Source organism: Mustelus asterias, chromosome 21 (assembly GCF_964213995.1).
Source record: "Mustelus asterias chromosome 21, sMusAst1.hap1.1, whole genome shotgun sequence".
Classification (NCBI taxonomy): Eukaryota; Metazoa; Chordata; class Chondrichthyes; order Carcharhiniformes; family Triakidae; genus Mustelus; species Mustelus asterias.
The window spans coordinates 69,051,244-69,076,816 of record NC_135821.1 but is presented as its reverse complement, the minus strand read 5'-3'; positions in this window follow the sequence as shown (position 1 = coordinate 69,076,816).

Sequence of the window (25,573 nt, the reverse complement as noted above, 5' to 3'; positions counted from 1 at the left end):
TGGTGTTCACAGTTTAAGTGAGCCAGAGCTTTTTGGGAGCTGTAGAGGGAAATCATTCTGAAAGTGTAAATTACCGTCGGGACTGTTGCTACACAAATGGCCATTATGCTCATTGCAATCACATTTCTGTGAATAATTATGTCCATTATTTACAGAACTGAGGTTCCCAAAGCTCAGGCTTGTTGAAAAACAAGGGATCCAATTTTGATTTTTGCTCGCACTCTTTGGGTGTGAGAATCTTTTCCTGGGATTGAGCCTCTTGGTGATTCATCACATGCTTGTAAAGGAACACAACATGGTCAAATTACTCTCCCATTCAACTTAAAGCTAAACCAAATAAAAAAGTAGGAAGAGGAATTTGGCAGGAGCGAACCTAGAGTTTGCAAGTGAATCATAGAATCCCTATAGTGCAGAAGGAGGCCTTTCGGCCCATCGAGTCTGCACCAACCACAATCCCACCCAGACCCAATCCCCATAACCCCATGCATTTACCCTAGCTAGTCCCCCTGACACTAAGGGGCAATTTTAGCATGGCCAGTCCACCTAACCCCGCACATCCCTGGACTGTAGGAGGAAACGGAGCACCCGGAGGAAACCCACGCAGAGAAAGTGCAAACTCCACACAGCCAGTCACCCAAGCCGGAAATCAAACCCAGGTCCCTAGCGCTGTGAGGCAGCAGTGCTAACCACTGCGCCACCATGCCACCCCAATGGAATTTGATTGATGTCCTGATACGTACCCAGTGATAAGACAACTTGAACACTCCTTTTTAAGTTTAACTTTATTTATTAGTGTCACAAGTAAGGCTCACATTAACACTACAATGAAGTTACCGTGAAAATCCCCTAGTCACCACAGTCCGGTGATCTTGAAAAGTAAGACTAGGTAGTAAATTTAAAATAAGGGAAAGGAAAAGGAGAGAGTGACTTCCGGAACAGCGGAATAATGAAATTGGACACGAAAGAAAAGTATAATTATTTCTGAGACATTACCTGGGGAAGGAAATTTGTAATTTGATGGACCTTTAGCATGCAGCTAAACTATTCAGTAGCAATACTATGGTGCGAACAATTGATTTTGGACTGCTTTATTCTAATTACACTGCACTATTTATGCTATTAGGATTAAAGTGTGGGTGAACAGATCAGTTTGTCTCATTTAAATTTGTGAAGGCTGATTGGAAGTCCATCAAAACTTGAATATAGACCTGCCACTTGAGTATTTCTTCATAACATATTAAATTCTGCCTTTTTAATGCATTTTGGAATAAACACAGCAGCCTTCGAAATGCACCATTTATAATTATATTTGATATCTTCCTAATTCCTGTAATCTCAATGAACAGACTTGTAGACTTTAAGCAATGGAACCGGTGGCACAGTGGTTAGCACTGCTTCCTTACAGCGCCGGGGACCTGGCTTCGATTCCCAGCTTGGATCTCCCAGGTAGTTCCCTTCTACAGGGGGCCATTTTATTACTGGGCATAAAACTAAGTTATAACAAATCAGAGAATTGTTTGACACTGGACGGCACGGTGGCACAGTGGTTGGCACCGCTGCCTCACAGCGCCAGGGACCCACGTTCAAATCCCAGCTTGGGTCACTGTCTGTGTGGAGTTTGCATGTTCTCCCCATGGGTTTCCTCTGAGTGCTCCGGTTTCCGCCCACAGTTCGAAAGACGTGCTGGTTAGGTGCATTGGCCATGCTAAATTCTCCCTCAGTGTACCCGAACAGGCACCGCCGGAGTGCGGCGACTAGGGGATTTTCACAGTGACTTCATTGCTGTGTTAAGGTAAGCCTACTCGTGACACTAATAATAAAACTGAAACTAATTGCAATTAAAAGTTCGACATCCACATACACTCACCATTGCAAAACTCTGACCCAATGTTGTATGCATCTGTACAGGGCATTGGTGAGGCCGCAGCTGGAATACTGTGTGCAGTATTGGTCCCCTTATTTGCGGAAGGATATATTGGCCTTGGAGGGAGTGCAGAGAAGGTTCACCAGGTTGATACCAGAGATGAGGGGTGTTAATTATGAGGAGAGACTGAGCAGATTGGGTTTGTATTCGTTGGAATTTAGAAGGCTGAGGGGGGATCTTATAGAGACCTATAAGATAATGAAGGGGCTGGATAGGGTAGAGATGGAAAGATTCTTTCCACTTAGAAAGGAAACTAGAACTAGAGGGCACAGCCTCAAAATAAAGGGGGGTCAGTTTAGGACAGAGTTGAGGAGGAACTTCTTCTCTCAGAGGGTGGTGAATCTCTGGAATTCTCTGCCCAGTGAAGTGGTGGAGGCTACCTCGTTGAATATGTTTAAATCACGGAGAGATGGATTCCTGATCGGTAAGGAAATTAGGGGTTATAGGGATCAGGCGGGTAAGTGGAACTGATTCACTTCAGATCAGCCATGATCTTATTGAATGGCGGGGCAGGCTCGAGGGGTTAGATGGCCTACTCCTGCTCCTATTTCTTATGTTCTTATGTATGACTTTACTATATAAGGTAGCACAAGCCAAGGTTCTCAATCTCTCAATACATGACAGGAGAGTATACTTCATTCAAGCTCTACAAGATTGCTTTTTATTGTTTCCTCTGACTTCTTATCTCTTTAATATTGACAAGTGCTGTTTGCTTGGCAATGCCCTGTTCTAATAAACTGTTGCATTACTTTCAGTAAATGCTCATGTTAGTCGATGCTATTAAGCTCTGTGATCGGATCACAGGGAGATAAACAGACACTGTAGGAGATTACAATTAATGGACTGATTGTTTAACAGTGAGGCCATTTGAATGCAGATTAATGCTGTGTAATAATGGAATCAACTTAGACACAACAAAAGGGTACGAAATGTGGGGAGGGAATAGGACTCAGCCATTATCGCTGAATATGAAAAGGTTCAGGCAGTGGAATTGTTTTTATAGCATACAAGATTTGCGAGTTTCTCATTGATGGATCCAACTAACGGCACGGTAGCACAGTGGTTAGCACTGCTGCTTCACAGCTCCAGGGACCTGGGTTTGATTCCCGGCTTGGGTCACTGTCTGTGTGGAGTTTGCACATTCTCCTCGTGTCTGCGTGGGTTTCCTCCGGGTGCTCCGGTTTCCTCCCACAGTCCAAAGGTGTGCGGGTTAGGTTAATTGGCCATGCTAAAATTGCCCCTTAGTGTCCTGGGATGTGTAGATTAGAGGGATTAGCAGATAAAATATGTAGGGATATGGGGGTAGGGCCTGGGTGGGATTGTGGTTGGTGCAGACTCGATGGGCCGAATGGCCTCTTTCTGTACTGTAGGGTTTCTATAATTCTAATTCTAACAACACTACCAGCTCTGCACCTACATGGATACTGAAGTGAAGTTCGAACTTGTTTTTTGGTGACTAACTTAATGAAGTCTTTGATAAGTCACTTAACTCTTCCTGAAGTAAAAGGATTGATTTGAGCAGGAGGCAGGAATGCTGACAGAAGAATCATTGACCTCAGCCGAGGCTTCACATGGACTGATTGCTGCGTTCTCATTTCCCCAGAGGGACCAAGATGAATGCTTTTGCTTCATTTTTCAGGTTTTTCCTCAAGCTGTTACCTCAGGGCCTGTCTCTTACGAGTGAAGAGATTTAGCTCTGGTTCTGATTACAATCTTGAGTCTCCCTGAGCTCTTTGCTGTTTTGAGGAGGCCAACTAGTCCATTCCTCCTGTCGTATGATTGTGAAACATGTCGCGAAAGAAAGCTGCAAGCTTCAATATAATCGCCGTCTCAGCGCAAACAACTCTGTTCTTGTCTAACAGATTCCTAGCTTACAGCTTCACTTTGGAGGGCCATAAGAGAAAAGCCAATGGTGTTGGAGGTGGTATATTGGCACGGATAGAGAATTAGCTAATGGGCAGGAAACAGCGAGTGGGGATAAGGGGGTTCTTTTTCAGGTTGGCGACCTGTAACCAGTGGGGTTCCACAGGGATCAGTGCTGGGACCGCAACTGATTACAATATGTATTAATGACTTGGAGGAAGGGAGTGAATGCACTGTGTCTAAATTTGCAGGTGATGCAAAAATAGATGGAAGGCAAGTTGCGAGAGGGATACATCAGTTTACTAAAGAGACATTGATAGGTTAAATAAGTGGGCAAAAAGTTGGCAAATGGAGTATAATGTGGGAAACTGTGAAGTTCATTTTGGAAGGGAGAACAAAAGAACAAAGTGTTATTTAAATGGAGGAAAACTGGGGGCGACTTGTGCATGAAACATAGAGAGCTAGCGCACCGGTACAGCAGGTAATCAGGAAGGCTAATGGAATGTTACTTCAAGGGGGTTGGAGTAGAAGAGTAGGGAAGACTTGCTGCAACTGTACAAGATACTGGTGAGATCACATCTGGAGCACTGTGAGTAGTTTTGGCCCCCTTATTTAAGGAAGGGGGCGGCACGGTGGCACTGCTGCCTCACAGTGCCAGGAACCCAGGTTCAATTCTGGCCTCGGGTCACTGTCTGTGTGGAGTTTGCACATTCTCCCCATGTCTGCGTGGGTTTCCTCCGGCTGCTCCGGTTTTCTCCCACAGTCCAAAGATGTGCGGGTTAGGTTGATTGGTCATGCTAAATTGACCCTAATGTCAGGGGGATTAGCAGGGTATATATGTGGGATGACAGGAATAGGGTTTGGGTGGGATTGTGGTCAGTGCAGTCTCGATAGGTCGAATGGCCTCCTTGTGCACTGTTAAGAACATAAGAACATAAGAAATGGGAACAGGAGTAGGCCATCTAGCCCCTCGAGCCTGCCCCGCCATTCAATAAGATCATGGCTGACCTGATAGTGGGTTCAGTTCCACTTACCCGCCCGCTCCCCATAACTCTTAATTCCCTTATTGATCAGAAATCTCTCTACCTGTGACTTAAACATATTTAACGAGGTAGCATCCACTGCTTCAATGGGCAGAGAATTCCAGAGATTCACTACCCTCCGAGAGAAGAAGTTCCTCCTCAACTCTGTTCTAAACTGACTCCTGCTTATTTTGAGGCTGTGTCCTCTAGTTCTTGTTTCCTTTCTAAGTGGAAAGAATCTCTCTGCCTCTACCCTGTCTATCTAGCCCCTTCATTATCTTATATGTCTCTATAAGATCTCCCCTCAGCCTTCTAAACTCCAACGAGTACAGGCCCAATCTACTCAATCTCTCCTCATAAGCTAACCCCCTCATCTCCGGTATCAACCTGGTGAACCTTCTCTGTATTCCCTCCAAGGCCAATATATCCTTCTGCAAATAAGGGGACCAAAATTGCACACAGTACTCTAGTTGTGGCCTCACCAGTACCCTGTACAGTTGCAGCAAGACCTCCCTGCTTTTGTACTCCATCCCCTTCGTGATAAAGGCCAACATTCCATTTGCCTTCTTGATCACCTGCTGCACCTGCAAACTGAGTTTTTGCGATTCATGCACAAGGACCCCCAGGTCCCTCTGCACAGTAGCATGTTGGGATTCTATGATTCTATATTGGTCTGAATTTTCCGACTGTTTATGCCGGTGGGATTCTCTGGTCCCGCTGCAGTGAACAGAGATTTGGCTGAGTGCCAAATTCTCCATTTTCACTTCAAGCGGCAGTGGGGCGTGAACGGCTGGAAAACTCTGGCCATTATTTCATTGGAGGCAGTTCGGAGAATGTTCACTCGGATGATCTCTGCTATGGAGGGATTGTCTTATGAGGAAAGATTAAAGAGGTTGGGATGCTACTCACTGGGGTGGCATGGTGGCACAGTGGTTAGCATTGCTGCCTCACAGCGCCAGGGACCCGGGTTCGATTCCTGGCTTGGGTCACCGTCTGTGTGGAGTCTGCACGTTCTCCCCGTGTCTGCGTGGGTTTCCTCCGGGTGCTCCAGTTTCCTCCCACAATCTGAAGATGTGCGGGTTAGGTTGACCGGCCTTGCTAAATTGCCCCCTTAGGAGAATTAGTGGGGTAATTGCATGAGGTTACAGGGATAGGGCCTGGGTGGGATGCTCTATCAGAGAGTTGGTGCCGACTCGGTGGGCCGAATGACCACTTTCTGCAATGTATTCTATAAATTTATTTGAATGAGAGGTGATCTTATTGAAACATATCGGATTCTCATGGGGCTTGACAGGGTAAATGCTGAGAGGATGTTTCCCCTCATGGGAGAGTCTAAGACCAGAGGGCATTGTCTCAGAATAAAGGGGCGCCAATTTAAGACAGAGATAAGAAGCAATTTCTTCTCTCAGAAAGTGAGCTTTTGAAACTCATCGTCACAGAGCTGTGGGGGTAGAGTCTGAGTGTCACTGGCCTGAGTCTCCTTTCGGCTGCAGAGGCAAGCGTGGCTGTAATTTCGTATCCCCAAGCGAGGAGCCAGTTTGCCAGACTCTTCCCATCACTGGGCCATTTAGGCTGGGTCCTGGATGTGGGGGTTGGGGAGGTACTGTGACGGCTTCCCACCAACAAGCCGCAGGTAACCAACAAGAAAGCCACACTCGCCCCAAGACTGGAAAATCCTGCCTGAGGTCATAGAAATCATAGAAACCCTACAGTACAGAAAGAGGCCATTCGGCCCATCGAGTCTGCACCGACCACAATCCCAACCAGGCCCTACCCCCATATCCCTACGTATTTTACCGGCTAATCCACGCATCCCAGGAAATTAAGGGGCAATTTTTTAGCATGGCTAATCAACCTAACCCGCACATCTTTGGACTGCAGGAAAAAACCGGAGCACCCGGAGGAAACCCACACAGACACGAGGAGAATGTGCAAACTCCACACAGACAGTCACCCAAACCGGGAATTGAACCCAGGTCCCTGGAGCTGTGAAGCAGCAGTGCTAACCACTGTACCACCGTGCTGCCCATGGACCGTGCCGTCAATGGACCTTTCCGTGGTCCGCCTCCCACCCGCTACAATTACCGTGGCGGGCGGGACAGGAAGATTCTGCCCACAGACGGAATCTTACCACCCCGCCCACCATGGGGATCGGGGCGAACGAGGGACAGACCATGGAAGGGCCTATTGACCTCGGGCGGGGTTTTACGGTTTCGGGACGAGCGAGGTCGTAAAATCCACCCCTTGTGTCTATTTAAGGCTGAGATAGATAGATTTTTGACCAGTTAGGGGACCCAGGGTTGCAGCAAAAGGGCAGGAAAGTGGACATGAGGAATATTGGATTAGGATTGAATGATGGAGCAGGCTCGAGGGGCCGAATGGCCTACTCCTGTCCTTATTTTTTATGGTCTTGGCATCAAGATCTGCTATTTTGTGTTGTGGATAACTTGATTTCACAGGAGTGATGTATCGCATTCCCAATTGGAGTTATCCCAATGGCCAGAAATACTGCATAAATGTGGAAGTGTTTGTAATAAACTAGTCAGCTTTATTTCTGTTGTCATCCCTCCTCTTCAAACCAGTCCTTTACTGCAAGAGAGTGATTCCAGTTATTGACCGCTTTGGGCTGTAGATTGATGGCTGGCTCCTATTTCTGGCAGAGCATAACTGGAGAGAAAAGGGAAGTAGAAAAGACCTGTCGCCTCTCAAGTGTCACTGGCCTAAATCTCCATTTGGCTGCAGAGGCAAGCGTGGCTGTAATTTCATATCCCCAAGCAAGGAGCCAGTTTGCCAGACTCTTCCCATCACTGGGCCATTTAGCCTGGGTCCTGGGTGTGGGGGTGGGGAGGTTCTGTGACGGCTTCCCACCAACAAGCCGCAGGTAACCAACAAGAAAGCCGAAAGGCCTAGAGAGGCTGTTGTCTTGACACTGACTGAAAGAGAGGAAGAGAGAGACAGAGAGAAAGGAGGAAAGAGAGGGAGAGAAAAAAGAGAGAGAAAGAGAAGTAGTTATTTATGTTAGTGGACAATCCAAAAATGCAAGTTCAAATGTCACCCCCGGGAGGTGATGATCGGGGAGGTGAGGGCCTAGTGATATTATGGCTAGACTATTAATCCAGAAACTCAGCTAACGCTCTGGGGACCCGGGTTCGAATCCCGCCACAGCAGGTGGTGAAATTTGAATTCAATTAAAAATTTCTGGAATTAAGAATCTACTGATGACCATGAAAGCATTGTCGATTGTCGAAAAAACCCATCTGGTTCACTAATGTCCTTTAGGGAAGGAAATCTGTCGTCCTTACCTGGTCTGGCCGACATGTGACTCCACAGCCACAGCAATGTGGTTGACTCTCAACTGCCCTCTGAACAAGGGCAACTAGGGATGGGCAGTAAATGCAGTAAGAAGTCTCACAACACCAGGATAAAATCCAACAGGTTTATTTGGTAGCACAAGCTTTCGGAGTGTCGCTCCTTCTTCAAGTGAGTGGGAGTTGTGTTCACAAACAGGGCATATACAGACACAAACTCAATTTACAAGATAATGGTTGGAATGCGAGTCTTTACAGGTAATCAAGTCTTAAAGGTACAGACAATGTGAGTGGAGAGAGGCTTAAGTACAGGTTAAAGAGGTGTGTATTGTCTCCAGCCAGGATAGTTAGTGAGATTTTGCAAGCCCAGGCAAAGTCGTGGGGGTTACAGATAGTATGACATGAACCCAAGCTCCCGGTTTAGGCCGTCCTCATGTGTGTGGAACCTGGCTATCAGTTTCTGCTCAGCGATTCTGCGTTGTCATGTGTCGTGAAGGCCGCCTTGGAAAACGCTTACCCGAAGATCAGAGGCTGAATGCCTGTGACCGCTGAAGTGTTCCCCAGCAGGAAGAGAACATTCCTGCCTGGTGATTGTCGAGCGGTGTTCATTCATTCGTTGTCGTAGTGTCTGCATGGTCTCCCCAATGTACCATGCCTCGGGACACCCTTACCTGCAGCGTATCAGGTAGACAACGTTGGCCCAGTTGCAAGTGTATGTACCGTGTACCTGGTGGATGGTGTTCTCACGTGAGATGATGGCATCCGTGTCGGTGATCCGGCACGTCTTGCAGAGATTGCTGCGGCAGGGTTGTGTGGTATTGTGGTCACTATTCTCCTGAAGGCTGGGTAGTTTGCTGCGGACAATGGTCTGTTTGAGGTTGTGCGGTTGTTTGAAGGAAAGAAGTGGGGATATGTGGATGGCCTTGGTGAGATGTTCGTCTTCATCAATAACATGTTGAAAGCTCTGGAGAAGATGTCGTAGCTTCTCCGCTCCGGGGAAGTACTGTCCCGTGTTTGTCTTCTGAAAAGGTCGGTGCGGTTTTTCGTTGTGATGGGTCGGAACTGTTGACCAATGAGTCAAGCGCCATATCCTGTTCTTATGAGAATAAATGCTGGCCAGCCAGCGATGCCCATGCCCCACGAATTAATATTTAAAAAACTGGGCGGACTAGACACCAGCCTGAATCATGTGGGAACCTTATTAATTTAAGCAGATTGAAATACATAGAATCTGGATGCAATTCTAACTGCCCACAGGGCAGAGTGCATATAATGGGCCCAATAGGGCGTGATTCTCCAATCTCATCCGTGGCCATTCCGCTGCAAGTGGGAATGGAGAATTTGGTATTCCAGCCAAAAGTCCATTCACTTTCAGCGGCCCTGGATAATCCCAGCTGCAAACAAGGATGGAGGTTTTCGGTCATCGTGTTCGATGGATCAATTATTCTGTGTTTGATTTTGTGAGTCTGTTTACTGTTGATGCTCACTGTGCTTGATTGATGCAGACTCAGAGAAAAGCACACAAAGCTGCAGAAAGAACTGGAAGTCAGAGTTGAAACGTGGAGAAGACATTTGAGCACACTGTGAATAAAACTGTGACAGACATAGAAACAAGTGTCATCCTTGCATGACTCTGAGATACAACATATTCAACAAGTCCTCCTCAATTACACCTGAGCAGAGGCGGCCTAAAAGAGGCAAGTGATTTAAATTATTTTTGTGGGCTCCTTTCAATCACCATGGTAACATGCGCAACTGCAAATACAGAGTTCCCCATTCAAATTATTGCAACCCCTACCTCCTGTCCAGACCTTTCTATCCCCTGCCCAGCTCAACCCCTATTGCTTGATATGGTTCCAGGCTGAAGCTACCATGCTTCTTCATAGAGTCTTATAGTGCAGAAGAAGGCCATTTGGCCCACCAAGTATGCACCGACCACAATCCCACCCAGGCTCTATCCCCATAAGCCCATGCATTTATCCTAGCTAGTCCCTCTGACACTAAGAGGCAATTTAGCATGGCCAATCCACCTAACCCGCACACCTTTGGACTGTGGGAGGAAACCGGAGCACCTGAGGAAACCCGCACAGACACGGGGAGAATGTGCAAACTCTACACAGACAGTGACCCAAGGCCGGGAATTGAACCCAGGTCCCTGGCGCTGTGAGGCAGCAGTGCTAACCACTGTGCCACTGTGCCCCATTTCTTTTTGGCATTCAGATCACCGACATCTCATTAACGGGCCCTCAAATAGGGCCTAGCCACCTGCCTGGGTGATCCAGCCTTCAACCTGCACTCTCTTGGCCACTCAAGAGTTAAAATCTACTTGTTTAGAACACAGGCTATAGATATACTCTGGCATCAGCGTAACACTTGTTATTAGAACAACATTGAGACAGATTACAGAGTAGGCATGTAGTTCCTAAACATGATTCCAATGTCTCTCTCTCTCTCTCGAGTCTAACCCACATGATTGACCAAAGTCGGTGGTACACCATGACCTATGTCATATATTAGTATATCCCATCTGTTAACACCTTCAACAACAAGATGAAACTATTTCCATGAAATTCTCTAACTCACTTTTTGCAACTCCAGATTCTACCCAACTCATTCCGATTCTTCTCCCCCCCCCAGCCACACTTTTGTGGCATCAATCACCCACAGTGTTTTTTGGCCTTGGGGAAGACACCTTAGTGACGTGGGGGCTCTCATCTGCATCTAGTCGGTTATCATCTGCAGAATGGGACAACACTTTTGCAGCATTGCTGGGAAGAAGGGGAGGTAGTGGCACTGTGGTATTGTCACTGGACTAGTAATCCAGAGACCCAGGGTAATGCCTTTGGGACCTGGGTTCGAATCCCATCACGGCAGATGGTGAAATTTGAATTCAATAAAAAATCTAGAATTATAAGTCTAACGATGACCTTGAAACCACTGTCGATTGTCGTAAAAACCCATCAGGTTCATGAATGTTATTACCCAGTCTGGCCTACATGTAACTCCAGACCTACAGCAATGTTGTTGACTCTTAACTGCCCTCTGAAGTGGGCAATTAGGGACTGGCAATAAATGCTGGCCCAGCCAGTGATGCCCACATCGTATGAAAGAATAAAGAAAAGTATAGCATGACTGAACTTCAAAGACAGGGTGACACCTGTTGGGCAGCACGCTGGCACAGTGGTGAGCACTGCTGCCTCACAGCATCGGGGACCCGGGTTCAATTCCGGCCTCGGGTGACTATGTGGAATTTGCACATTCTCCCCGTGCCTGCGCGGGTTTCCTCTGGGTGCTCTGGTTTCCTCCCACAGTCCAAAGATGTGTGGGTTAAGTGGATTGGCCGTGCTAAATTGCCCCTTAGTGTCGGGAGACTAGCTAGGCCAAATGCATGGGGTTGTGGGAATAGGGCCTGGGTGGAATTGTGGTCGGTGTAAACTTGATGGGCCAAATGGCCTCCTTCTGCGCTGTAGGATTCTATGATCTTCAGCTCCAGGGAAGACTATCATGGCCGTATCTTCCACTGCTGTATCACTGACTGCAAATACATTGAAGAGCCAAGATTTCAATGACCTTAGATGACAAAGGAAAAATGACCAAATTGCTGCAGGACTGTCAGGAAGAGATGATTTCTCAAAGATACTTCAGGAGGACTGTCTACTCTCAGCTTTTATGTGAGGCTACTTCAGTCTGGACAATGGGAAGAATTGCTGAGGATATGGAGAGGCGACAACCTCTTTTTCTGGAACGAGACAAGTTTCCTGTAAATACTCAACTTGTGCTCAAGATTTCTGTGCAGGATTCCACAGCTGGAGAAGTGTTGAAGATTCTGCCGCAGCTTCTGTGCTGACCTCCAGCTCTGGAGGGCAGGAGATTATCAGCTGGGACTGAAGTCTGGGTGGGCCAGTTGACTTTCGCCCCTGGGAGAGTACCAGCTCTTTAACACTTGTGATACTCTATGGACTCAGACCTGGACTCAGGCAAAGCATTCTCTGTGGGAAAACTCTTCATGGACAACAGGACATAAAGTAGGAAATACGTCGGTAGGTTCAGTGGAACTAAGATCTGAATGTTGTTCAGCTGATGACTCATCTGAAAAGGCAGCAAAGACTTGACATGGTGCCTCCATCAACTGGAAAGATAAATCTTTCTCAAAGAGGTCACTCATGATTTGTTTTGATTATTCATTTGTGGGACGTGGGCGTCACTGGTTAGGTCAGCATTTATTGCCCATCCCTAATTGTCTTTGAGAAGGTGGTGGTGAGCTGCCTTCTTGAATCGCTGCAGTCCACGTGCTGTGGGTTGACCCACAATGCCGTTAGGGAGGGAATTCCACCATTTTGACCCAGCGACTGCGAAGGAACGGTGATATATTTCCAAATCAGGACGGTGAATGGCTTGGAGAGGAACTTGCAGGTGGTGCTGTTCCCATGTATCTGCTGCCCTTGTGTTTCTAGATGGAAGTCTGTGGCCGTGGGTTTGGAAGGTGCTGTCTAAGGATCTTTGGTGAATTGCTGCAGTGCATCTTGTAGATAGCACACACTGCTGCTACTGAGCGTCGGTGGTGGAGGGAGTGGATGTTTGTGGATAGGGTGCCAATTAAGCGGGGCTGCTTTGTCCTGGATGGTGTCAAGCTTCTTGAGTGTTGTTAGAGCTGCACTCATCCAGGCAAGTGGGGAGCATTCCATCACAGGGATCATTGCAAGGGACCCTTCCTCATCACTCTCCAGGAAGTCAACTCGGGTCCAGCAGGTCTTGATGGGGATGGTCACTGTCTGCTTTCCATATCTGCAGCCTTGGAGCTGACTGCGGGATTCATAACCTCCCTGCCGGGGGTCTAGTGGCTGGTGTCCTTGTGAAAGGAATGAACTCACTGCTCTGTTTATGAACCTCCCCAGCTTCTGGAATCTGGATCTCCACTGCATTGAAATAAAAGGTTGAATATTGGAACATCGGAATTAGGAGCAGAAGGAGGCAAATTCAGCTCTTCGAGCCTGCTCCGCCATTCAATCAGATCATGGCTGATCTCTCCCTGGTCTCAAATCCCCCCCCCCCCCCCCCCCCCAACCTGGTCCCCATATCCCCTTCACCCGTTTTATAAATCAGAAATATATCTATCTCCTTCTTGAAACCATTTAATGATTCAGACTCCACCCGTGCTATGGTACACTGAGGGAGAATTTATCACGGCCAATGCACCTCACCAGCACGTCTTTCGGACTGTGGGAGGAAACTGGAGCACCCGGAGGAAACCCACGCAGACACGGGGAGAACGTGCAGACTCCGCACAGACAGTGACCCAAGCCGGGAATCGAACCTGGCTCCTCCAGAGGGTGGTGAATAGCAGGGGTGGAGGTACTCACCACCCTCTGTGAGAAGTAGTTCCTCCTCATCTCAGTTTTAAATCTACCATCTCTCAATCTATACCTGTGACCCTCTTGTTCGAGATTGCCCCAAAGGGGAAACATTTGGTCTACATTTACTCTATCAATCCCTTTTAAAATGTTATCTACCTCGATCAGATCCCCTCTCATCCTTCTAAACTCCAGCGAGTCTGAGCTCAAACTGTTTAATCTCTCCTCATACGTCAAGCCTTTCATCCCTGGAATATTGTTACATGAAGGACAGCGATGTGTTCAAATAATGAGCATTACCTAGTTTCTCGAGGACTCCTAGAAGAATGTCAACATCGTCACTCAGTAAGGATGGAGATGATTGTGAAGAACATTGAGATAATCAACAATCTGTCCCTCCTTGGAGCCAGGAGGAGCAATAATGCTGCCCTGAATTAAAAGATCTGGACCTTGTAATTTGGCGTCTGATGGATGGAGGGACAGTGGGTGAAGATAATCAAGGTTGTTTGCTGCTAATATGTTAACAACAGCTCCTGTATCAACTTTAAAAGTCCCAGCTGATAATCTCCTTCCTTGCAGAGCTGGAGGTCAGCACAGAAGCTACGGCAGAATCTTCAGCACTTCTCCAGCTGCAGACTCCTGTACAGCAATCTTATCCCCAAATTTGGCATGTCAGCTATGACTCTCACCAACTTTTACAGATGCACCATAGAAAGCATTCTTTCTGGTTGTATAACAGCTTGGTATGGCTCCTGCTCTGCCCAAGACCACAAGGAACTACAAAAGGTTGTGAATGTAACCCAGTCCATCACACAAACCAGCCTCCCATCCATTGATTCTGTCTACACTTCCCGCTGCCTCGGAAAAGCAGCCAGCATAATTAAGGACCCCACGCACCCCGGACATTCTCTCTTCCACCTCCTCCCTTCGGGAAAAAGATACAAAAATCTGAGGTCACGTAGCAACCCACTCAAGAACAGCTTCTTCCCTGCTGCCGTCAGACGTTTGAATGGACCTACCTCGCATTAAGTTGATCTTTCTCTACACCCTAGCTATGACTGTAACACTACATTCTGCACTCTCTCCTTTCCTTCTCTATGAACGGTATGCTTTATCTGTATAGCGCGCAAGAAACAATACTTTTCACTGTATGTTAATAAATGTGACAATAATAAATCAAATCCAGTCAAATCTAATCAAAAGGTTGAGTGCCAACGTGAAATTCATCTCATTGCGGAATGTGTCAACTCCCCTCGGAACTCTGTAATGCCGTCATTTCCTGGACTTTGCAGTTTTTTTTGGAAGGAATGGGTTTCATAAATACTTTCTTGTTTTCAGCTTGGATTAAAATTGTGTTTGCAGAAAAGCTTGAAATGGCCAGTTTTGCCCGGTAACATTGCGTCCCCTGTCTAGCTGGTCCTGGTGTCAATGCTAGGTTTTCACACCACGATGCATCATCTCAAAATTTGAGAAAATGCTGGAAAATCTCAGCAAGTCTGGCAGCATCTGTAAGGAGAGAAAAGAGCTGACGTTTTGCGTCCAGAATGTAGTGTTACAGTCACAGCTAGGGTGTAGCGAAAGATCAGCTTAATATACTATAGGTCCATTCAAAAGTCTGACAGCAGCGGGGAAGAAGCTGTTCTTGAATCTGTTGGTACGTGACCTCAGACTTTTGTATCTTTATCTTGACAGGGTGCGGCATTGTGGCACAGTGGTTAGCACTGCTGCCTCACAGCGCCAGGGACTCGGGTTCAATTCCCCGTTTGGGTCACTGTCTGTGTGGACTCTGCACGTCCTCCCCGTGTCTGCGTGAGTTTCCTCCGGGTGCTGCCGTTTCCTCCCACAGTCTGAAAGATGTGCTGGTTAGGTGCATTGGCCGTGCTAAATTCTCCCTCAGTGTACCCGAACAGGCACCGGAGTGTGGCGACTCGGGGATTTTCACAGTAACTTCATTGCAGTGTTAATGTAAGCCTACTTGTGACACTAATAAATAAACTTTACATTTAGAAGAAGATGGAAGAGGGTACGTCCGGGGTGGGTGGGATTATGATTATGTGGCTGGTTTTGTGGAGTTTCCCACCCTCCCATTTGATTTGGGTGGTTCCAGTATCTTAAAGTTTAAAGTTTATTTTATTATTGTCACAAGTAGGCTTACATCAACACTGCGATGAAGTTGCTGTGAAAATCCCCTAGTCGCCACACTCCAGCGTCTGTTTGGGTACACTGAGGGAGAATTTAGCACGGACAATGCACCTAAGCAGCACGTCTTTCGGACTGTGGGAGGAAACCCACGCAGACACGGGGAGAACGTGCAAACTCCACACAGACAGTGAGTGAGCCAAGCCGGGAATTGAACCAGGTCCCTGGCGCTGTGAGGCAGCAGTGCTAACCACTGTGCCACCGTGCTTGGGCTTATCCAATCAATGGGGTCAAGTGAAGCTCCAGAGTCACCCTGAATTATGGCCCATTTAAACACTCTAAGCTAGTCCTGCCTCACATGCTTCCTGTGCTGGAACACTTAATCCAACATCTTTGGTTTGCATAAAGTCGGAGAGTTTTTCATCCCAGATTCCCATGACTGTGATCACAGAACCGCTTGTCTTTCAATGCCCTTCAATGCCCTGTATCTGAAAGAACTGGCTGGGAGGTTTAGGTCTGTTAGAAATAACTCAAACAATTCTCCAGGTATTTGCAACCACTCGGTAAAACATGCAGGTCCAATTACTCAGTTTTACTTTGGGCTAAAGTTGCGAAGGGTTTGAGAATGGATTCAAAGATTTTTGCCTTCGGAGAACATCACCTGCTACTGGGCCTGCTCCATAATGAAAGGAATTAAATTGAAGCTTTCGCTCCTTTTCATTAAGGCCTCCTGTTGCTAGGAGAAAATGGCGTTTCCATGACTCCCACTGCTGGCTTCTCAGTGGGTCCTCGAGGTGGTGAAATGGACGGGACAAGGGCAGGAACTATTCGCCAGGTATGGTCATCATTACCTCTCTCCTTCTTCTGCTGCTTTCAAAGGCTACTTCGCTGTGTGGTTCCTTCAATAACACCGATGTGGTTTTTACATTAATATCTCCATCACTGTCACGGCGGCACAGTGGTCGGCACTGCTGCCTCACAGCGCCAGGGATCCGGGTTCGATTTCCAGCTTGGGTCACTCTCTGTGTGGAGTTTGCATGTTCTCCCCATGTCCGCGTGGGTTTCCTCCGGGTGCTCCGGTTTCCTCCCATAGTCCAAAGATGTGCGGGTTAGGTGGATTGGCCGTGTTAAATTGCCCCTTAGTGTCAGGGGGACTAGCTAGGGTAAATGAAGGGGTAGTGGGGATAGGGCCTGGGTGAGATTATGGTCGGTGCAGACTCGATAGGCCGAATGGCCTCCTTCTGCATTGTAGAGATTCTATGTTCTGAGAAGAGTTCTCCCTTTTGACCTATGGGTGTGGGATTTGATCCATAGACTGACTGTCGACATACTCTGCTATCAATTTAACACTTGTTTTATTAGCGCTGGATCTAAACTAGAACTAGGGGGCATGGCCTCAAAATAAGGGGGAGCAGATTTAGGACTGAGTTGAAGAGAAACTTCTTCACACAAAGGGTTGTGAATCTGTGGAATTCCCTGCCCAGTGAAGCAGTTGAGGCTACCTCATTGAATGTTTTTAAGGCAAGGATAGATACATTTTTGAACAGTAAAGGAATTAAGGGTTATGGTGAGCGGGCAGGTAAGTGGAGCTGAGTCCACGAAAAGATCAGCCATGATCTTATTGAATGGCGGAGCAGGCTCAAGGGGCCAGATGGCCTACTCCTACTCCTAGTTCTTATGTTCTTAAACAGGTTACAGCTGGGCACATTGTTACTCAGCACAATTCCAACTCTCTCTCTCATAGAATCATAGAAACCCTACAGTGCAGGAAGAGGCCATTCGGCCCATCGAGTCTGCACCGACCACAATCCCACCCAGGCCCTACCCCCATATCTCTACATATTTTACCTACTAATCCCTCCAACCTACACATCTCAGGACACTAAGGGGCAATTTTAGCATGGCCAATCAACCTAACCCGCACATCTTTGGACTGTGGGAGGAAACCGGAGCACCCGGAGGAAACCCACGCAGACACGAGGAGAATGTGCAAACTCCACACAGACAGTGACCCGAGCCGGGAATCGAACCCAGGTACCTGGAGCTGTGAAGCAGCAGTGCTAACCACTGTGCTACCGTGCCGCCCTCTCTCGGGAGTCTAACACATGATGGGCTGATGTCAGTGATACATCATCATCTACGTCACACATTAACATATCGCATTTGTTAGCCCTTTACACTACATGGCTAAAATATTCACCAATAAAAAGGACGTTCTTCTGCAAAAGTGTCATTTCATGATAACTTGAAGTTACATGTACAGATATTGTAACATATTTCATCTCTCCCTGATAAAATGTACAGCGATCTCAGATAAACAGAGTGCTAAACTCAATGACTGCTCTTAGGAAGGGGGGTAATGTGCATGTTTTTCAAACAGAGATAGAGACAAGAGGTTAACATTCCTTCTTCAGGCCTGAACTGGGCTGGCTGGCCTGACACTAGGCCTCAAGCCTCAGTAGATTAGTCAGATAAGATAGCCCTACCTGCCATTCCTCTCCAAGCAGCTCAGCCAATTCCAGAGAGTTGCAGGGGCTCCGTCATTGAGGTTATTCAGCGCTGAGTTCAATAGGTCAATGGAGGACAGCAGCAGAAGGGATATGGGAATCAGGTGGGAAAGTGAAATTGAGGCCTGTAGGTGGAGCAGGCAAGAGGGACCGAATGGCCTACTTCTGCTCCTAGTTCTTATGTTCCAGAGAATGAATATGGTGCTGTCTGTCTTACCAACTGATGCGCGACAATCAAGCACGTGGAACAAGGCTTCAGTATTGAAGGCTTTTATTGTCAAACAATGGAACTAACTAACACGAATACACCAGTTCAGACTGAAGGGGTCCTGCCGGAGCAGAGGGTCTTATACCTCTCCTCCGGAGGCGGGGCCCCACCGGGATGTGCCATAATAACATTTACAACAGGTAAACACCCTAACCCAACAACATTGTACAACCCCCACAGTGACAACACCCTAACCCAACAGTAACATAAGAACAACCCCCAGTGGTAACCAACGATGGTTCACCACACCAACAAGGGCCTAACTATTCCCCCTGCCCCCCCCCACCCCCCGCCACACCCCGGCCCCCTCCCCTCTGGTCAGGGGGAGTAGGATCAGAAGCAGCAATAGGGTGAAGAGAGGTGTTGGCCAGATGGGGTAAGGTGGATTCGCAGAAGCAACATTATTTAAATTATTTTTAAAAACCTTACCTCTTGCTCAAGCCTCAACAGGTATTTTAGAGCTCCTGCTCTGTTCAGAGGGGCTTGTGGATTCTCATTTACATTTGGAAAGGATGCCAATGTCTGTTTTAAGTAGCGTCCTACACAGCCCCCTTTGCAGCTATCTATAACATTGCGCACCCGAAAACCCCTTTCACAGTCTCCCCCCTCCCCCTCCCCAGACCCCCTGTTATATTCTGCTCAGGAAACGGTGCCAACAAGTAACGATTGTGACCCCCAAAAGTGAAAGAAGTGCTGAATTGGCGAAGGGGGCTCTCCAACATCTCCTGTTCTGGTAAACGATCTCAAACCACAACATTAGTCTCCCCTTTTCCCTTTTCAAATATGGACAGATCTCCCATCCGTGCTGAGAATGTTTCATGGAACCCTATGCTGGCTTAGTTACCTTGATTTGAATATCTTTTCCAAAACAATATTTTATTCGTAGCATTTGCAAAAGAAGTGCATTACATAACAGTTCAAATTTGACATTTTATAAAGTGTAGTAATTATCAATTTCTTTCAATACAGTACACGAGGTCCCTCACTACATTTGCCATGTATTTACATATTAACCATTCTCTAGTGCACACAACCCAAGGGGTTTTACACGGTTTCCAGCCCCTCAGTGTAGGTGGTACCGTGGTTAGCACTGCTACCTCACAGCGCCAGGGACCCGGGTTCAATTCCCAGCTTGGGTCACTGTCTGTGTGGAATCTACACGTTCTCCCCATGTCTGCGTGGGTTTCCTCTGGGTGCTCCAGTTTCCTCCCACAGTCTGAAAGACGTGCTGGTTAGGTGCATTGGCCGTGCTAAATTCTTCCTCAGTGTGCCCAAACAGGCGCCGGAGTGTGGCGACTAGGGGAATTTCACAGTAACTTCATTGCAGTGTTAATGTAAGCCTACTTGTGACTAATAAATAAACTTTTAAAACTGTACCAAGGCAGGAGGAGATGAGATGGTGGCCTCTTTGTTGCCCCAAGATTCAGTGCGTCCCTCAATCTCTACTCCCGGGCCTGGAGTGTTGCAGTCGGCGATTCTTGATTGTAGACAGCTCTTTATACTGGAAGACCAAGGGGCACCTTTCCTCAAAGTGATGGTCCTCCAGCGGTTGATGTTTGTCTTGGTGTGTGTTCCTGGGAACCACCCGTAGAAATTCATTCATGGGACATGGGCGTCACTGGCTGGCCAGCATTTATTGCCCAACCCTAGTTGTCCTTGAGAAGGTGGTGGTGAGCTGCCTTCTCGAATCGCTGCAGTCCACGTGCTGTGGGTTGACCCACAATGCTGTTACGGAGGAAATTCCAAGATTTTGAGCCAGCGACTGCGAAGGAACGGTGATATATTTCCAAATCAGGATGGTGAGTGGCTTGGAGGAGAACTTGCAGGTGGTGGTGTTCCCATTTATCTGCTGCCCTTGTCCTTCTAGATGGAAGTAGTCGTGGGTTTGGAAGGTGCTCCTAAGGACCTTTGGTGAATTGCTGCAGTGCATCTTGTAGATAGTACACACTGCTGCTACTGAGCGTCGGCGGTGGAGAGAATGGATGCTACAGAACTCCTTCCAATAAACTTCAACCAGAAACATTGCAGCAAAAGTACATTCCGGAAGGAGTTGGGCAAAGGTTCCTTCCCCCTTGCAGCTACTGGCTGTCTAGTCCCTCCTGCCCAAAGAGGCCGGACCTGGCTCTGACGGCCATCTTGTTTTTTCATGGGTCTACTTGTAATCCCAGCAGTGTCCACTACCGCATTGTGGTGCTATTGGAACTACCAGAGTGGCCAGCCAATCAGACGGCCTAGCAGCTTTTGGGCGAGGTGTTTCTTCGCAGCCAGGAGCAGCAGTCTCACTCACGGCTGGTTTAGTTCACCAAAAACACATGACAACCTTCACCCAAAATGTCCCCAAGCTCCGCACCCGATTCTTGCATTGGGTGATGAGCAATTTGCCAGGGGCGGGGCGGGGTGCTAGAATTCTCAAAATCTTATCTTAATCTTTTGATGGTAGCTGCCGAAGTGGTTGTACACATTTCTTGGATGTGGTAGTACTCCATCACTACTGCCACCAATAGGCAGGGTGGTAGAATGCCGGCAATTAATATTGGTCTGAATTTTCTGTTCTTTTTCCAGCTCTTCTCAGGATAGTTTCTCTTTCTCATTGAGTCTGATGAATTTCACCTTATTCCGAGGCTTTTAACAAAGCTCATCCATAGCCTGCTCAGGATGCACTCCCTTAGAACAAGCAACTCCCTCACAACAAGCAACTCACTCACAACAAGCAACACTCTCACAACAAGCAACACTCTCACAACAAGCAACTCCCTCACAACAAGCAACACCCTCACAACAAGCAACACCCTCACAACAAGCAACTCCCTCACAACAGGCAACTCCCTCGCAACAAGCAACTCCCTCACAACAGACAACTCCCTCGCAACAAGCAACACCCTCACAATAAGCAACTCCCTCACAACAGGCAACTCCCTCGCAACAAGCAACTCCCTCACAACAAGCAACACCCTCACAACAAGCAACACCCTCACAACAGGCAACTCCCTCGCAACAAGCAACTCCCTCACAACAAGCAACACCCTCACAACAGGCAACACCCTCACAACAGGCAACTCCCTCGCAACAAGCAACACCCTCACAACAAGCAACACCCTCACAACAGGCAACTCCCTCACAACAAGCAACTCCCTCACAACAAGCAACACCCTCACAACAAGCAACACCCTCACAACAAGCAACTCCCTCACAACAAGCAACTCCTTCACAATAAGCAACTGCCTCACAACAAGAAACGCCCTCACAACAAGCAACTCCTTCACAACAAGCAACTCCTTCACAACAAGCAACACCCTCACAACAAGCAACTCCCTCACAACAAGCAACTCCTTCACAACAAGCAACTGCCTCACAACAAGCAACTCCTTCACAACAAGCAACTCCTTCACAACAAGCAACACCCTCACAACAAGCAACTCCCTCACAACAAGCAACTCCTTCACAACAAGCAACACCCTCACAACAAGCAACACCCTCACAACAGGCAACTCCCTCACAACAAGCAACTCCCTCACAACAAGCAACACCCTCACAACAAGCAACACCCTCACAACAAGCAACTCCCTCACAACAAGCAACTCCTTCACAACAAGCAACACCCTCACAACAAGCAACTCCCTCACAACAAGCAACTCCTTCACAACAAGCAACTCCTTCAGCAGTTTCTGTCCTTTATTAAGCTTGAAATGTGTCTGTGTTGCTGCCAAGTTCTGACTAATACTTTGAGCTTTTATCAATGAAAATGCATTTTTAAACTCTTGACGACCAGCCACAAATTGGACAGGTAGTATTTTATTCATTCTTTCATGAATGTGGGCATCACCAGCCAGGCCAGCATTTGTTACCCATCCCTAATTGCCCCTCCTGAATTCAATGGCTTGCTAGACCATTTCAGAGGGCAGTTCAGAGGAAACCACATTGCTGTGGCTCTGGAGTCACATGTAGGCCAGACTTGGTAAGGACAGCATATTTCCTTCCCTGAAGGACACTAGTGAACCAGATAAGTTTTCACAACAGTCGATGACAGTTGTCACAGGGTGAATTTAACTCGCGGGGCTTGCCGGAAGTTGGCACGGGTGGGGTTGGACGTGAATAGCCAGGCTGCTTTTGGACAGGATTGCATATAGAACTTGCTGCTCCTTGCCCCGGGGTGACGTTCTTAGTAGTGGTGGACTAGAACAAAGAACAAAGAACAGTACAGCACAGGAAACAGGCCCTTCGGCCCTCCAAGCCTGTGCCGCTCCTCGGTCCAACTAGACCAATCGTTTGTATCCCTCCATTCCCAGGCTGCTCATGTGACTATCCAGGTAAGTCTTAAACAATGTCAGCATGTCTGCCTCCACCACCTTACTTGGCAGCGCATTCCAGGCCCCCACCACCCTCTGTGTAAAAAATATCCCTCTAATATCTGAGTTATACTTCGCCCCTCTCACCTTGAGCCCGTGACCCCTCGTGATCGTCACTTCTGATCTGGGAAAAAGCTTCCCACCGTTCACCCTATCTATCCCCTTCATAATCTTGTACACCTCTATTAGATTTCCCCTCATTCTCTGTCTTTCCAGGGATTACAACCCCAGTTTACCCAATCTCTCCTCATAGCTAAGACCCTCCATACCAGGCAACATCCTGGTAAATCTTCTCTGCACTCTCTCTAACGCCTCCACCTCCTTCTGGTAGTGCGGCGACCAGAACTGGACGCAGTACTCCAAATGTGGCCTAACCAGCGTTCTATACAGTTGCATCATCAGACTCCAGCTTTTATACTCTATACCCCGTCCTATAAAGGCAAGCATACCATATGCCTTCTTCACCACCTTCTCCACCTGTGTTGCCACCTTCAAGGATTTGTGGACTTGCACACCTAGGTCCCTCTGTGTTTCTATACTCTTGATGCCATTTATTGTATAACTCCCCCCTACATTATTTCTTCCAAAATGCATCACTTCGCATTTATCCGGATTAAATTCCATCTGCCACCTCTCCGCCCAATTTTCCAGACTAGTACTACATCCAAGAAATGTGTACAATGACCTTGGCAGCCACTATCGAAAGATTAAGGTAAGTTTTTGCGAGACACGACCTCCCAGAGGTTATAGTTTTGATAACAGCACCGCACTTACACGGGGTGAACTCTAGTGTTTTGTACTGACCAACAACCTCCTACACATTCGCATAGCCCCTTACCACTCGGCCTCGAATGGTCTGGCGGAAAGAGCGATGCAAACCTCTTTTTGCAAAGGGAGGGAGGTATGGAATCATGTGCACCATGTAAGGAGATGCATGAGGATAGATTGACTAGGTTAGGGTTGTTTTCGCTTGAGTTCAGATGAATGAGGGGGGATCTCATAGAGACTCATAAAATTCTAACAGGACTAGACAGAGTAGATACAAGGAGGATGTTCTCTATGGTGGGGGAGTCCAGAAACAGTGGTCGCAGGATTTGGGGTAGACCATTTAGAACAGAGATGAAGAGACATTTCTTCACCCAAAGAGTGGTGAGCCTGTGGAATTCATTACCACAGGAAGCAGTTGATGCCCAAACATTGAATGTATTCAAGAGGCGGCTGGATATAGCACTCGGGGCGAATGGGATCAAAGGTTATGGGAAGAAAGCAGGATTAGGCTATTGAGTTGGACGATCAGCCATGATTGCGATGAACAGCGGAGCAGGCTCGAAGGGCCAAATGGCCTCCTCCTGCTCCTTTCTTCTATGTTTCTATGAGAGAGAGAGAAGCTGCAGCCCTGACAGCCAAACCAGAGGATCCAGTGGTGACGACTAATGTCCCGTCATTGGAGCCTGAAATGAGGGAACCATCTGTTCCAGAAAAGGCCCCTATTGCTACCTCACAGGAAAGTGGAGAGGGTGTCAGCACTAGGGCACCACCTGAGACCCTCGGACATCCGTCTGCTGCTATAGACACCACTACCGCAGTGGTGAAAGAACCCGTCGTAGAACGGAGGTGTTCCTCCAGACCCCAGAAGTCGCCTGATCGACCAACTTTCTAAAACAGTACCCTCTCACCGGCCCCCGCACTCTCAACCGTCCTTCTCCCCTCCTTTTTCAGTTCTGCCCTCATTGTAAGTACTTACTAGTTTTATCCCGTAATGTACGCAGTGTTAAGGGGGGAGGGATGTGGTAGCGTGGCCCCTTTAAGAGGCAATCGTCTGCCGATCATGTGACTCACCTCGGGCCTATGGCAGGGAGGCGTGCGAACCTCGGCCCGTGGTGAGAAAATGCACAGGTCCGGGGAGCAAGCAGACCCCGAGGACGGGATTTTCCAGCCGCGCTCACCCCAAGACTGGAAAATCCACCCCCCCCCCCCGAGGTCAACAGACCTTTGCTTGATCTTGTCCCGCCCACTACAATTCCCGTGGGATGGGAAAATTCCGCCCTCAGTGTGAGCCCAGGAGTGGAGGAGTAAAGACGCGTATGGTAGTCGCTGTGTCTGAATATAGTTTCACCTCATTGCTGTTTAAATAAATCACTCTGTGATTACGGCAGCCTCTTTGTTGATACCTCGTGCTATTACAAAATCCATTGACAATTGACGTAATTCATAAAGCTGGCATGTTCAAAGATAATTAAGAACAGCTAAATTATCATTTTCTGCTCAGCTGTTACATCGCGTGACATCAAACTTTGAAGTAATGTAGATCGCATTACAGCACAGTAATTGAACAGGCCTTAAAATGACCACAGTTGTTTATTTAAGAACCCATTCAAGGTGCTAAAATATTAATGAGAACATTATATATCTCTTACTTAATGTTTGCTGCTGAGAATCTGAATCAATGATGCCCAGAAAAATTGTTAACTCATTCGAAGCAATCCAGTGCATTTCGACATGGTTTTACAACAAGCACTGGGCAAAATAGTGACATGGGCCCAGGGAAAACGTTGGCCTAATAACATGCATTAAACAACTCAACAATCGGAATGTGATAACCTCCATGGTCTGCGTGGGGAATCACTAATTGACCTCCCATTTGGGCTTGTTGAATACGAGCTCCCTGGGGATTGGTAATTAGCCGACCAGGTTGAGCGGGTATACCGAGCCCTGTATAAAGCAAGACCCCGAGAGGGTCCATTAACCTTTTAGTCCTGGTTGGGACCTGTTGTGTTCACCACAGGCTTGTGGTTGTTGTTTATTTTCATTTAGTACAATAAAAGCATGGTTCCTTCACAGCTGA